Raw genomic sequence first — 16,498 nt, 5'->3', positions numbered from 1 at the left:
ATAGTATGTGGTCCAAAATCACTCGAAAATGTCATAGTATAATATGTGGTCCAAAATGAGACAAAAAAGTCATAGTTTAGTATGTCGTCCAAAATGAGACAAAAAAGTCATAGTTTAGTATGTCGTCCAAAATGTGACAAAAACGTCATAGTATAGTATGTCGTCCAAAATGAGACAAAAAAGTCATAGTATAGTATGTCGTCCAAAATGAGACAAAAAAGTCATAGTATAGTATGTCATCCAAAATGAGACAAAAAAGTCATAGTATAGTATGTCGTCCAAAATGAGACAAAAAAGTCATAGTATAGTATGTCGTCCAAAATGAGACAAAAAAGTCATAGTTTAGTATGTAGCCAAAATCACTCAAAAACGTCATAGTATATAGTATGTCGTCCAAAATGAGACAAAAAGTCATAGTATAGTATGTCGTCCAAAATCACCTAAAAAGGTCATAGTATAGTATGTCGTCCAAAATCACCAAAAAAGGTCATAGTATAGTATGTGGTCCTAAATCACTCAAAAACGTCATAGTACAGTATGTCTTCCAAAATCACTCAAAAACATCATAGTATAGTATGTCGTCCAAAATAACTCAAAAACGTCATAGTATAGTATGTCGTCCAAAATAACTCAAAAATGTCATAGTATAGTATGTCGTCCAAAGTGTGACAAAAAAGTCATAGTATAGTATGTCTTCCAAAATCACTCAAAAACATCATAGTATAGTATGTCGTCCAAAATCGCCAAAAAAGGTCATAGTATAGTATGTCGTCCAAAGACACCAAAAAAAGTCATAGTATAGTATGTCGTCCAAAATGTGACAAAAACAGTCATAGTATAGTATGTCGTCCAAAATGAGACAAAAAAGTCATAGTATATAGTATGTCGTCCAAAATCACTCAAAAACATCATAGTATAGTATGTCGTCCAAAGACACCAAAAAAGTCATTGTATAGTATGTCGTCCAAAGACACCAAAAAAAGTCATAGTATAGTATGTCGTTCAAAATCACTCAAAAACGTCATAGTATAGTATGGCGTCCAAAATGTGACAAAAAAGTCATAGTATAGTATGTCGTTCAAAATCACCCAAAAACGTCATAGTATAGTATGTGGTCCAAAATGAGACAAAAAAGTCATAGTTTAGTATGTCGTCCAAAATGAGACAAAAAAGTCATAGTATAGTATGTGGTCCAAAATCACTCAAAAACGTCATAGTATAGTATGTCGTCCAAAATGAGACAAAAAAGTCATAGTATAGTATGTCGTCCAAAATCACCTAAAAAGGTCATAGTATAGTATGTGGTCCAAAATCACCAAAAAAGGTCATAGTATAGTATGTGGTCCAAAATCACCAAAAAAGGTCATAGTATAGTATGTCGTCCAAAATCACTCAAAAAAGTCATAGTATAGTATGGCGTCCAAAATCACTCAAAAACATCATAGTATAGTATGTCTTCCAAAATCACTCAAAAACATCATAGTATAGTATGGCGTCCAAAATCACTCAAAAACATCATAGTATAGTATGTCTTCCAAAATCACTCAAAAACATCATAGTATAATATGTCGTCCAAAATCACTCAAAAACATCATAGTATAGTATGTCGTCCAAAATCACCTAAAAAGGTCATAGTATAGTATGTCGTCCAAAATCACCAAAAAAGGTCATACTATAGTATGTCGTCCAAAATCACTCAAAAACATCATAGTATATAGTATGTCGTCCAAAATCACTCAAAAACGTCATAGTATAGTATGTCGTCCAAAATCACTCAAAAACGTCATAGTATAGTATGTCGTCCAAAATCACTCAAAAACATCATAGTATAGTATGTCGTCCAAAATAACTCAAAAACGTCATAGTATAGTATGTCGTCCAAAATAACTCAAAAATGTCATAGTATAGTATGTCGTCCAAAGTGTGACAAAAAAAGTCATAGGGTATGTCTTCCAAAATCACCCAAAAACATCATAGTATAGTATGTCGTCCAAAATCGCCAAAAAAGGTCATAGTATAGTATGTCGTCCAAAATCACCAAAAAAGGTCATAGTATAGTATGTCGTCCAAAATCACCAAAAAAGGTCATAGTATAGTATGTCGTCCAAAATGAGACAAAAAAGTCATAGTTTAGTATGTCGTCCAAAATGTGACAAAAAAGTCATAGTAAAGTATGTCGTTCAAAATCACCCAAAAACGTCATAGTATAGTATGTGGTCCAAAATGAGACAAAAAAGTCATAGTTTAGTATGTCGTCCAAAATGAGACAAAAAAGTCATAGTATAGTATGTGGTCCAAAATCACTCAAAAACGTCATAGTATAGTATGTCGTCCAAAATGAGACAAAAAAGTCATAGTATAGTATGTCGTCCAAAATCACCTAAAAAGGTCATAGTATAGTATGTGGTCCAAAATCACCAAAAAAGGTCATAGTATAGTATGTGGTCCAAAATCACCAAAAAAGGTCATAGTATAGTATGTCGTCCAAAATCACTCAAAAAAGTCATAGTATAGTATGGCGTCCAAAATCACTCAAAAACATCATAGTATAGTATGTCTTCCAAAATCACTCAAAAACATCATAGTATAGTATGGCGTCCAAAATCACTCAAAAACATCATAGTATAGTATGTCTTCCAAAATCACTCAAAAACATCATAGTATAGTATGTCGTCCAAAATCACTCAAAAACATCATAGTATAGTATGTCGTCCAAAATCACCTAAAAAGGTCATAGTATAGTATGTCGTCCAAAATCACCAAAAAAGGTCATAGTATAGTATGTCGTCCAAAATCACTCAAAAACATCATAGTATAGTATGTCGTCCAAAATCACTCAAAAACGTCATAGTATAGTATGTCGTCCAAAATCACTCAAAAACGTCATAGTATAGTATGTCGTCCAAAATCACTCAAAAACATCATAGTATAGTATGTCGTCCAAAATAACTCAAAAACGTCATAGTATAGTATGTCGTCCAAAATAACTCAAAAATGTCATAGTAGAGTATGTCGTCCAAAGTGTGACAAAAAAAGTCATAGGGTATGTCTTCCAAAATCACTCAAAAACATCATAGTATAGTATGTCGTCCAAAATCGCCAAAAAAGGTCATAGTATAGTATGTCGTCCAAAATCACCAAAAAAGGTCATAGTATAGTATGTCGTCCAAAATCACCAAAAAAGGTCATAGTATAGTATGTCGTCCAAAATGAGACAAAAAAGTCATAGTTTAGTATGTCGTCCAAAATGAGACAAAAAAGTCATAGTATAGTATGTGGTCCAAAATGTGACAAAAACGTCATAGTATGGTATGTCGTCCAAAATGTGACAAAAACGTCATAGTATGGTATGTCGTCCAAAATGAGACAAAAAAGTCATAGTATAGTATGTCGTCCAAAATCACCAAAAAAGGTCATAGTTTAGTATGTCTTCAAATCACTCAAAAACATCATAGTATAGTATGTCGTCCAAAATCACCAAAAAAGGTCATAGTATAGTATGTCGTCCAAAATCACCAAAAAAGGTCATAGTATAGTATGTCGTCCAAAATCACCATAAATAAATGAATAAATAAATAATTGCATCAGTAAATAAATAAATGCTTTACATTTATTTCTACGTTACTGTTGACTTGCAATTATTAATTTCTAAGGACACAGTTATGTTTTGCCCTATTACAAGGAAATAACTTGGACTGTAAATTTTAGGAAACATTAAGAGTGAAGTGAACACTACTGGAGGATGCGGGCATCGATCCCGCTACCTCTCGCATGCTAAGCGAGCGCTCTACCGTTTGAGCTAATCCCCCTGTTCCAATGCTCTCATGTCGTCCAATATGAGACAAAAAAGTCATAGTATAGTATGTCGTCCAAAATCACTCAAAAACATCATAGTATAGTATGTCGTCCAAAATCACTCAAAAACATCATAGTATAGTATGTCGTCCAAAATCACTCAAAAACATCATAGTATAGTATGTCGTCCAAAGACACCAAAAAAAGTCATAGTATAGTATGTCGTCCAAACACGCCAAAAAAAGTCATAGTATAGTATGTCGTACAAAATGTGACAAAAACAGTCATAGTATAGTATGTGGTCCAAAATGAGACAAAAAAGTCATAGTTTAGTATGTCGTCCAAAATGAGACAAAAAAGTCATAGTATAGTATGTGGTCCAAAATCACTCAAAAACGTCATAGTATAGTATGTCGTCCAAAATGAGACAAAAAAGTCATAGTATAGTATGTCGTCCAAAATCACCTAAAAAGGTCATAGTATAGTATGTGGTCCAAAATCACCAAAAAAGGTCATAGTATAGTATGTGGTCCAAAATCACCAAAAAAGGTCATAGTATAGTATGTCGTCCAAAATCACTCAAAAAAGTCATAGTATAGTATGGCGTCCAAAATCACTCAAAAACATCATAGTATAGTATGTCTTCCAAAATCACTCAAAAACATCATAGTATAGTATGGCGTCCAAAATCACTCAAAAACATCATAGTATAGTATGTCTTCCAAAATCACTCAAAAACATCATAGTATAATATGTCGTCCAAAATCACTCAAAAACATCATAGTATAGTATGTCGTCCAAAATCACCTAAAAAGGTCATAGTATAGTATGTCGTCCAAAATCACCAAAAAAGGTCATAGTATAGTATGTCGTCCAAAATCACTCAAAAACATCATAGTATAGTATGTCGTCCAAAATCACTCAAAAACGTCATAGTATAGTATGTCGTCCAAAATCACTCAAAAACGTCATAGTATAGTATGTCGTCCAAAATCACTCAAAAACATCATAGAATAGTATGTCGTCCAAAATAACTCAAAAACGTCATAGTATAGTATGTCGTCCAAAATAACTCAAAAATGTCATAGTAGAGTATGTCGTCCAAAGTGTGACAAAAAAAGTCATAGGGTATGTCTTCCAAAATCACTCAAAAACATCATAGTATAGTATGTCGTCCAAAATCGCCAAAAAAGGTCATAGTATAGTATGTCGTCCAAAATCACCAAAAAAGGTCATAGTATAGTATGTCGTTCAAAATCACTCAAAAACGTCATAGTATAGTATGGCGTCCAAAATGTGACAAAAAAGTCATAGTATAGTATGTCGTTCAAAATCACCCAAAAACGTCATAGTATAGTATGTCGTCCAAAATCACTCAACAACATCATAGTATAGTATGTCGTCCAAAATCACTCAAAAACATCATAGTATAGTATGTCGTTTTTTTTTTGGTGTCTTTTCCAAAGACACCAAAAAAAGTCATAGTATAGTATGTCGTCCAAACACACCAAAAAAAGGTCATAGTATAGTATGTCGTCCAAAATGTGACAAAAACAGTCATAGTATAGTATGTCGTCCAAAATGAAACAAAAAAGTCATAGTATATAGTATGTCGTCCAAAATCACTCAAAAACATCATAGTATAGTATGTCGTCCAAAGACACCAAAAAAAGTCATTGTATAGTATGTCGTCCAAAGACACCAAAAAAAGTCATAGTATAGTATGTCGTTCAAAATCACTCAAAAACGTCATAGTATAGTATGGCGTCCAAAATGTGACAAAAAAGTCATAGTATAGTATGTCGTTCAAAATCACTCAAAAACGTCATAGTACAGTATGTGGTCCAAAATGAGACAAAAAAGTCAAAGTTTAGTATGTCGTCCAAAATGAGACAAAAAAGTCATAGTATAGTATGTCGTCCAAAATCACCTAAAAAGGTCATAGTATAGTATGTCGTCCAAAATCACTCAAAAACATCATAGTATAGTATGTCGTCCAAAATCACCTAAAAAGGTCATAGTATAGTATGTCGTCCAAAATCACCAAAAAAGGTCATAGTATAGTATGTCGTCCAAAATCACTCAAAAACGTCATAGTATAGTATGTCGTCCAAAATCACTCAAAAACGTCATAGTATAGTATGTCGTCCAAAGTGTGACAAAAAAAGTCATAGGGTATGTCTTCCAAAATCACTCAAAAACATCATAGTATAGTATGTCGTCCAAAATCGCCAAAAAAGGTCATAGTATAGTATGTCGTCCAAAATCACCAAAAAAGGTCATAGTATAGTATGTCGTCCAAAATCACCAAAAAAGGTCATAGTATAGTATGTCGTCCAAAATGTGACAAAAAAAGTCATAGTTTAGTATGTCGTCCAAAATGAGACAAAAAAGTCATAGTATAGTATGTCGTCCAAAATCACCAAAAAAGGTCATAGTATAGTATGTCGTCCAAAGTGTGACAAAAAAAGTCATAGGGTATGTCTTCCAAAATCACTCAAAAACATCATAGTATAGTATGTCGTCCAAAATCGCCAAAAAAGGTCATAGTATAGTATGTCGTCCAAAATCACCAAAAAAGGTCATAGTATAGTATGTCGTCCAAAATCACCAAAAAAGGTCATAGTATAGTATGTCGTCCAAAATGAGACAAAAAAGTCATAGTTTAGTATGTCGTCCAAAATGAGACAAAAAAGTCATAGTATAGTATGTGGTCCAAAATGTGACAAAAACGTCATAGTATGGTATGTCGTCCAAAATGTGACAAAAACGTCATAGTATGGTATGTCGTCCAAAATGAGACAAAAAAGTCATAGTATAGTATGTCGTCCAAAATCACCAAAAAAGGTCATAGTATAGTATGTCTTCCAAAATCACTCAAAAACATCATAGTATAGTATGTCGTCCAAAATCACCAAAAAAGGTCATAGTATAGTATGTCGTCCAAAATCACCAAAAAAGGTCATAGTATAGTATGTCGTCCAAAATCACCATAAATAAATGAATAAATAAATAATTGCATCAGTAAATAAATAAATGCTTTACATTTATTTCTACGTTACTTTTGACTTGCAATTATTAATTTCTAAGGACACAGTTATGTTTTGCCCTATTACAAGGAAATAACTTGGACTGTAATTTTTAGGAAACATTAAGAGTGAAGTGAACACTACTGGAGGATGCGGGCATCGATCCCGCTACCTCTCGCATGCTAAGCGAGCGCTCTACCATTTGAGCTAATCCCCCTGTTCCAATGCTCTCATGTCGTCCAATATGAGACAAAAAAGTCATAGTATAGTATGTCGTCCAAAATCACTCAAAAACATCATAGTATAGTATGTCGTCCAAAATCACTCAAAAACATCATAGTATAGTATGTCGTCCAAAATCACTCAAAAACATCATAGTATAGTATGTCGTCCAAAGACACCAAAAAAAGTCATAGTATAGTATGTCGTCCAAACACACCAAAAAAAGTCATAGTATAGTATGTCGTCCAAAATGTGACAAAAACAGTCATAGTATAGTATGTCGTCCAAAATGAGACAAAAAAGTCATAGTATATAGTATGTCGTCCAAAATCACTCAAAAACATCATAGTATAGTATGTCGTCCAAAGACACCAAAAAAGTCATTGTATAGTATGTCGTCCAAAGACACCAAAAAAAGTCATAGTATAGTATGTCGTTCAAAATCACTCAAAAACGTCATAGTATAGTATGGCGTCCAAAATGTGACAAAAAAGTCATAGTATAGTATGTCGTTCAAAATCACCCAAAAACGTCATAGTATAGTATGTCGTCCAAAATCACTCAACAACATCATAGTATAGTATGTCGTCCAAAATCACTCAAAAACATCATAGTATAGTATGTCGTCCAAAGACACCAAAAAAAGTCATAGTATAGTATGTCGTCCAAACACACCAAAAAAAGGTCATAGTATAGTATGTCGTCCAAAATGTGACAAAAACAGTCATAGTATAGTATGTCGTCCAAAATGAAACAAAAAAGTCATAGTATATAGTATGTCGTCCAAAATCACTCAAAAACATCATAGTATAGTATGTCGTCCAAAGACACCAAAAAAAGTCATTGTATAGTATGTCGTCCAAAGACACCAAAAAAAGTCATAGTATAGTATGTCGTTCAAAATCACTCAAAAACGTCATAGTATAGTATGGCGTCCAAAATGTGACAAAAAAGTCATAGTATAGTATGTCGTTCAAAATCACTCAAAAACATCATAGTACAGTATGTGGTCCAAAATGAGACAAAAAAGTCAAAGTTTAGTATGTCGTCCAAAATGAGACAAAAAAGTCATAGTATAGTATGTCGTCCAAAATCACCTAAAAAGGTCATAGTATAGTATGTCGTCCAAAATCACTCAAAAACATCATAGTATAGTATGTCGTCCAAAATCACCTAAAAAGGTCATAGTATAGTATGTCGTCCAAAATCACCAAAAAAGGTCATAGTATAGTATGTCGTCCAAAATCACTCAAAAACGTCATAGTATAGTATGTCGTCCAAAATCACTCAAAAACGTCATAGTATAGTATGTCGTCCAAAGTGTGACAAAAAAAGTCATAGGGTATGTCTTCCAAAATCACTCAAAAACATCATAGTATAGTATGTCGTCCAAAATCGCCAAAAAAGGTCATAGTATAGTATGTCGTCCAAAATCACCAAAAAAGGTCATAGTATAGTATGTCGTCCAAAATCACCAAAAAAGGTCATAGTATAGTATGTCGTCCAAAATGTGACAAAAAAAGTCATAGTATAGTATGTCGTCCAAAATCACTCAAAAACGTCATAGTATAGTATGTCGTCCAAAATGAGACAAAAAAGTCATAGTTTAGTATGTCGTCCAAAATGAGACAAAAAAGTCATAGTATAGTATGTCGTCCAAAATCACCAAAAAAGGTCATAGTATAGTATGTCTTCCAAAATCACTCAAAAACATCATAGTATAGTATGTCGTCCAAAATCACCAAAACAGGTCATAGTATAGTATGTCGTCCAAAATCACCAAAAAAGGTCATAGTATAGTATGTCGTCCAAAATCACCATAAATAAATGAATAAATAAATAATTGCATCAGTAAATAAATAAATGCTTTACATTTATTTCTACGTTACTGTTGACTTGCAATTATTAATTTCTAAGGACACAGTTATGTTTTGCCCTATTACAAGGAAATAACTTGGACTGTAATTTTTAGGAAACATTAAGAGTGAAGTGAACACTACTGGAGGATGCGGGCATCGATCCCGCTACCTCTCGCATGCTAAGCGAGCGCTCTACCATTTGAGCTAATCCCCCTGCCCAATGCTCTCATGTCGTCCAATATGAGACAAAAAAGTCATAGTATAGTATGTCGTCCAAAATCACTCAAAAACATCATAGTATAGTATGTCGTCCAAAGACACCAAAAAAAGTCATAGTATAGTATGTCGTCCAAACACACCAAAAAAAGTCATAGTATAGTATGTCGTCCAAAATGTGACAAAAACAGTCATAGTATAGTATGTCGTCCAAAATGAGACAAAAAAGTCATAGTATGTCGTCCAAAATCACTCAAAAACATCATAGTATAGTATGTCGTCCAAAGACACCAAAAAAGTCATTGTATAGTATGGCGTCCAAAGACACCAAAAAAAGTCATAGTATAGTATGTCGTTCAAAATCACTCAAAAACGTCATAGTATAGTATGGCGTCCAAAATGTGACAAAAAAGTCATAGTATAGTATGTTGTTCAAAATCACCCAAAAACGTCATAGTATAGTATGTGGTCCAAAATGAGACAAAAAAGTCATAGTTTAGTATGTCGTCCAAAATGAGACAAAAAAGTCATAGTATAGTATGTGGTCCAAAATCACTCAAAAACGTCATAGTATAGTATGTCGTCCAAAATGAGACAAAAAAGTCATAGTATAGTATGTCGTCCAAAATCACCTAAAAAGGTCATAGTATAGTATGTGGTCCAAAATCACCAAAAAAGGTCATAGTATAGTATGTGGTCCAAAATCACCAAAAAAGGTCATAGTATAGTATGTCGTCCAAAATCACTCAAAAAAGTCATAGTATAGTATGGCGTCCAAAATCACTCAAAAACATCATAGTATAGTATGTCTTCCAAAATCACTCAAAAACATCATAGTATAGTATGGCGTCCAAAATCACTCAAAAACATCATAGTATAGTATGTCTTCCAAAATCACTCAAAAACATCATAGTATAGTATGTCGTCCAAAATCACTCAAAAACATCATAGTATAGTATGTCGTCCAAAGACACCAAAAAAAGTCATAGTATAGTATGTCGTCCAAAGACACCAAAAAAAGTCATAGTATAGTATGTCGTCCAAAATGTGACAAAAAAGGTCATAGGATAGTATGTCGTCCAAAATCACTCAAAAACGTCATAGTATAGTATGTCGTTCAAAATGTGACAAAAAAGTCATAGTTTAGTATGTCGTCGAAAATTAGACAAAAAAGTTATAGTATAGTATGTGGTCCAAAATCACTCGAAAACGTCATAGTATAATATGTGGTCCAAAATGAGATAAAAAAAGTCATAGTTTAGTATGTCGTCCAAAATGAGACAAAAAAGTCATAGTATAGTATGTCGTCCAAAATCACTCAAAAACGTCATAGTATAGTATGTCGTCCAAAATGAGACAAAAAAGTCATAGTATAGTATGTCGTCCAAAATCACCTAAAAAGGTCATAGTATAGTATGTCGTCCAAAATCACCAAAAAAGGTCATAGTATAGTATGTCGTCCAAAATCACTCAAAAAAGTCATAGTATAGTATGGCGTCCAAAATCACTCAAAAACATCATAGTATAGTATGTCGTCCAAAATCACTCAAAAACATCATAGTATAGTATGTCGTCCAAAATCACCGAAAAAGGTCATAGTATAGTATGTCGTCCAAAATCACCAAAAAAGGTCATAGTATAGTATGTCGTCCAAAATCACTCAAAAACGTCATAGTATAGTATGTCGTCCAAAATCACTCAAAAACGTCATAGTATAGTATGTCGTCCAAAATTACTCAAAAAAGTCATAGTATAGTATGTCGTCCAAAATCACTCAAAAACATCATAGTATAGTATGTCGTCCAAAGACACCAAAAAAAGTCATAGTATAGTATGTCGTCCAAAGACACCAAAAAAGTCATAGTATAGTATGTCGTCCAAAATGTGACAAAAAAGTCATAGTATAGTATGTCGTCCAAAATCACTCAAAAACGTCATAGTATAGTATGTCGTCCAAAATGAGACAAAAAAGTCATAGTTTAGTATGTCGTCCAAAATCACCTAAAAAGGTCATAGTATAGTATGTCGTCCAAAATCACCAAAAAAGGTCATAGTATAGTATGTCGTCCAAAATCACCAAAAAAGGTCATAGTATACTATGTCGTCCAAAATCACCATAAATAAATTAATAAATATATAATTGCATCAGTAAATAAATAAATGCTTTACATTTATTTCTACATCACTGTTGACTTGCAATTATTAATTTCTAAGGACACAGTTATGTTTTTCCCTATTACAAGGAAATAACTTGGACTGTAATTTTTAGGAAACATTAAGAGTGAAGTGAACACTGGTGGAGGATACGGGCATCAATCCCGCTACCTCTCGCATGCTAAGCGAGCACTCTACCATTTGAGCTAATCCCCCTGTTCCAATGCTCTCATGTCGTCCAATATGAGACAAAAAAGTCATAGTATAGTATGTCGTCCAAAATGAGACAAAAAAGTCATAGTTTAGTATGTCGTCCAAAATGTGACAAAAAAGTCATAGTATAGTATGTCGTCCAAAATCACTCAAAAACATCATAGTATAGTATGTCTTCCAAAATCACTCAAAAACATCATATTATAGTATGTCGTCCAAAATCACTCAAAAAAAGTCATAGTATAGTATGTCGTCCAAAGACACCAAAAAAAGCCATGTATAGTATGTGGTCCAAAATCACTCGAAAACGTCATAGTATAATATGTGGTCCAAAATGAGATAAAAAAAGTCATAGTTTAGTATGTCGTCCAAAATGAGACAAAAAAGTCATAGTTTAGTATGTCGTCCAAAATGTGACAAAAACGTCATAGTATAGTATGTCGTCCAAAATGTGACAAAAACGTCATAGTATAGTATGTCGTCCAAAATGAGACAAAAAAGTCATAGTATAGTATGTCGTCCAAAATCACCTAAAAAGGTCATAGTATAGTATGTCGTCCAAAATCACTCAAAAACGTCATAGTATAGTATGTCGTCCAAAATCACTCAAAAACATCATAGTATAGTATGTCGTCCAAAATCACCTAAAAAGGTCATAGTATAGTATGTCGTCCAAAATCACCAAAAAAGGTCATAGTATAGTATGTCGTCCAAAATCACTCAAAAACGTCATAGTATAGTATGTCGTCCAAAGACACCAAAAAAAGTCATAGTATAGTATGTCGTCCAAAATGTGACAAAAAAGTCATAGTATAGTATGTCGTCCAAAATCACTCAAAAACGTCATAGTATAGTATGTCGTCCAAAATGAGACAAAAAAGTCATAGTATAGTATGTCGTCCAAAGACACCAAAAAAAAGTCATAGTATAGTATGTCGTCCAAAGACACCAAAAAAAGTCATAGTATAGTATGTCGTCCAAAATCACCAAAAAAGGTCATAGTATAGTATGTCGTCCAAAATCACTCAAAAAAGTCATAGTATAGTATGGCGTCCAAAATCACTCAAAAACATCATAGTATAGTATGTCTTCCAAAATCACTCAAAAACATCATAGTATAGTATGTCGTCCAAAATCACCTAAAAAGGTCATAGTATAGTATGTCGTCCAAAATCACTCAAAAAAGTCATAGTATAGTATGGCGTCCAAAATCACTCAAAAACATCATAGTATAGTATGTCTTCCAAAATCACTCAAAAACATCATAGTATAGTATGGCGTCCAAAATCACTCAAAAACATCACAGTATAGTATGTCGTCCAAAATGAGACAAAAAAGTCATAGTATAGTATGTCGTCCAAAGACACCAAAAAAAAGTCATAGTATAGTATGTCGTCCAAAGACACCAAAAAAGGTCATAGTATAGTATGGCGTCCAAAATCACTCAAAAACATCATAGTATAGTATGTCTTCCAAAATCACTCAAAAACATCATAGTATAGTATGTCGTCCAAAATCACCTAAAAAGGTCATAGTATAGTATGTCGTCCAAAATCACTCAAAAAAGTCATAGTATAGTATGGCGTCCAAAATCACTCAAAAACATCATAGTATAGTATGTCTTCCAAAATCACTCAAAAACATCATAGTATAGTATGTCGTCCAAAATCACTCAAAAACATCATAGTATAGTATGCCGTCCAAAGACACCAAAAAAAAGTCATAGTATAGTATGTCGTCCAAAGACACCAAAAAAAGTCATAGTATAGTATGTCGTCCAAAATGTGACAAAAAAGTCATAGTATAGTATGTCGTCCAAAGACACCAAAAAAAAGTCATAGTATAGTATGTCGTCCAAAGACACCAAAAAAAGTCATAGTATAGTATGTCGTCCAAAATGTGACAAAAAAGTCATAGTATAGTATGCCGTCCAAAGACACCAAAAAAAAGTCATAGTATAGTATGTCGTCCAAAGACACCAAAAAAAGTCATAGTATAGTATGTCGTCCAAAATGTGACAAAAAAGTCATAGTATAGTATGTCGTCCAAAATCACTTTAAGACGTCATAGTATAGTATGTCGTCCAAAATTAGACAAAAAAGTCATAGTTTAGTATGTCGTCTAAAATCACTCAAAGACGTCATAGTATAGTATGTCGTCCAAAATCACTCAAAAAAGTCATAGTATAGTATGTCGTCCAAAATCACTCAAAAACATCATAGTATATAGTATGTCGTCCAAAATCACTCAAAAACATCATAGTATAGTATGTCGTCCAAAGACACCAAAAAAAGTCATAGTATAGTATATCGTCCAAAATCACTCAAAAACGTCATAGTATAGTATGTGGTCCAAAATGAGACAAAAAAGTCATAGTATAGTATGTCGTCCAAAATGTGACAAAAAAGTCATAGTATAGTATGCCGTCCAAAGACACCAAAAAAAAGTCATAGTATAGTATGTCGTCCAAAGACACCAAAAAAAGTCATAGTATAGTATGTCGTCCAAAATGTGACAAAAAAGTCATAGTATAGTATGTCGTCCAAAATCACTTTAAGACGTCATAGTATAGTATGTCGTCCAAAATTAGACAAAAAAGTCATAGTTTAGTATGTCGTCTAAAATCACTCAAAGACGTCATAGTATAGTATGTCGTCCAAAATCACTCAAAAAAGTCATAGTATAGTATGTCGTCCAAAATCACTCAAAAACATCATAGTATAGTATGTCGTCCAAAATCACTCAAAAACATCATAGTATAGTATGTCGTCCAAAGACACCAAAAAAAGTCATAGTATAGTATGTCGTCCAAACACACCAAAAAAAGTCATAGTATAGTATGTCGTCCAAAATGTGACAAAAACAGTCATAGTATAGTATGTCGTCCAAAATGAGACAAAAAAGTCATAGTATATAGTATGTCGTCCAAAATCACTCAAAAACATCATAGTATAGTATGTCGTCCAAAGACACCAAAAAAGTCATTGTATAGTATGTCGTCCAAAGACACCAAAAAAAGTCATAGTATAGTATGTCGTTCAAAATCACTCAAAAACGTCATAGTATAGTATGGCGTCCAAAATGTGACAAAAAAGTCATAGTATAGTATGTCGTTCAAAATCACCCAAAAACGTCATAGTATAGTATGTCGTCCAAAATCACTCAACAACATCATAGTATAGTATGTCGTCCAAAATCACTCAAAAACATCATAGTATAGTATGTCGTCCAAAGACACCAAAAAAAGTCATAGTATAGTATGTCGTCCAAACACACCAAAAAAAGGTCATAGTATAGTATGTCGTCCAAAATGTGACAAAAACAGTCATAGTATAGTATGTCGTCCAAAATGAAACAAAAAAGTCATAGTATATAGTATGTCGTCCAAAATCACTCAAAAACATCATAGTATAGTATGTCGTCCAAAGACACCAAAAAAAGTCATTGTATAGTATGTCGTCCAAAGACACCAAAAAAAGTCATAGTATAGTATGTCGTTCAAAATCACTCAAAAACGTCATAGTATAGTATGGCGTCCAAAATGTGACAAAAAAGTCATAGTATAGTATGTCGTTCAAAATCACTCAAAAACATCATAGTACAGTATGTGGTCCAAAATGAGACAAAAAAGTCAAAGTTTAGTATGTCGTCCAAAATGAGACAAAAAAGTCATAGTATAGTATGTCGTCCAAAATCACCTAAAAAGGTCATAGTATAGTATGTCGTCCAAAATCACTCAAAAACATCATAGTATAGTATGTCGTCCAAAATCACCTAAAAAGGTCATAGTATAGTATGTCGTCCAAAATCACCAAAAAAGGTCATAGTATAGTATGTCGTCCAAAATCACTCAAAAACGTCATAGTATAGTATGTCGTCCAAAATCACTCAAAAACGTCATAGTATAGTATGTCGTCCAAAGTGTGACAAAAAAAGTCATAGGGTATGTCTTCCAAAATCACTCAAAAACATCATAGTATAGTATGTCGTCCAAAATCGCCAAAAAAGGTCATAGTATAGTATGTCGTCCAAAATCACCAAAAAAGGTCATAGTATAGTATGTCGTCCAAAATCACCAAAAAAGGTCATAGTATAGTATGTCGTCCAAAATGTGACAAAAAAAGTCATAGTATAGTATGTCGTCCAAAATCACTCAAAAACGTCATAGTATAGTATGTCGTCCAAAATGAGACAAAAAAGTCATAGTTTAGTATGTCGTCCAAAATGAGACAAAAAAGTCATAGTATAGTATGTCGTCCAAAATCACCAAAAAAGGTCATAGTATAGTATGTCTTCCAAAATCACTCAAAAACATCATAGTATAGTATGTCGTCCAAAATCACCAAAACAGGTCATAGTATAGTATGTCGTCCAAAATCACCAAAAAAGGTCATAGTATAGTATGTCGTCCAAAATCACCATAAATAAATGAATAAATAAATAATTGCATCAGTAAATAAATAAATGCTTTACATTTATTTCTACGTTACTGTTGACTTGCAATTATTAATTTCTAAGGACACAGTTATGTTTTGCCCTATTACAAGGAAATAACTTGGACTGTAATTTTTAGGAAACATTAAGAGTGAAGTGAACACTACTGGAGGATGCGGGCATCGATCCCGCTACCTCTCGCATGCTAAGCGAGCGCTCTACCATTTGAGCTAATCCCCCTGCCCAATGCTCTCATGTCGTCCAATATGAGACAAAAAAGTCATAGTATAGTATGTCGTCCAAAATCACTCAAAAACATCATAGTATAGTATGTCGTCCAAAGACACCAAAAAAAGTCATAGTATAGTATGTCGTCCAAACACACCAAAAAAAGTCATAGTATAGTATGTCGTCCAAAATGTGACAAAAACAGTCATAGTATAGTATGTCGTCCAAAATGAGACAAAAAAGTCATAGTATGTCGTCCAAAATCACTCAAAAACATCATAGTATAGTATGTCGTCCAAAGACACCAAAAAAGTCATTGTATAGTATGGCGTCCAAAGACACCAAAAA

At 33.2% G+C, this 16,498-nt stretch overlaps 4 non-coding genes across 4 annotated transcripts; all 4 read right to left on the bottom strand.

The window, feature by feature from the left end:
* Nucleotides 1–3,736: 3,736 nt before the first annotated feature.
* Nucleotides 3,737–3,809, bottom strand: trnaa-agc (transfer RNA alanine (anticodon AGC)). Its single transcript has one exon. It is a non-coding gene; the product is annotated as a tRNA-Ala (tRNA).
* A 3,159-nt stretch (nt 3,810–6,968) lies between these two features.
* On the bottom strand, nt 6,969–7,041 carry trnaa-agc (transfer RNA alanine (anticodon AGC)). The gene has a single exon. It is a non-coding gene; the product is annotated as a tRNA-Ala (tRNA).
* A 2,005-nt stretch (nt 7,042–9,046) lies between these two features.
* On the bottom strand, nt 9,047–9,119 carry trnaa-agc (transfer RNA alanine (anticodon AGC)). The gene has a single exon. It is a non-coding gene; the product is annotated as a tRNA-Ala (tRNA).
* A 6,970-nt stretch (nt 9,120–16,089) lies between these two features.
* trnaa-agc (transfer RNA alanine (anticodon AGC)) lies at nt 16,090–16,162 on the bottom strand. The gene has a single exon. It is a non-coding gene; the product is annotated as a tRNA-Ala (tRNA).
* Between the last annotated feature and the right edge of the window lie 336 nt (nt 16,163–16,498).

This window comes from Solea solea, chromosome 10 (genome assembly GCF_958295425.1).
Source record: "Solea solea chromosome 10, fSolSol10.1, whole genome shotgun sequence".
Classification (NCBI taxonomy): Eukaryota; Metazoa; Chordata; class Actinopteri; order Pleuronectiformes; family Soleidae; genus Solea; species Solea solea.
This window is presented reverse-complemented; position numbering and strand designations above follow the sequence as displayed.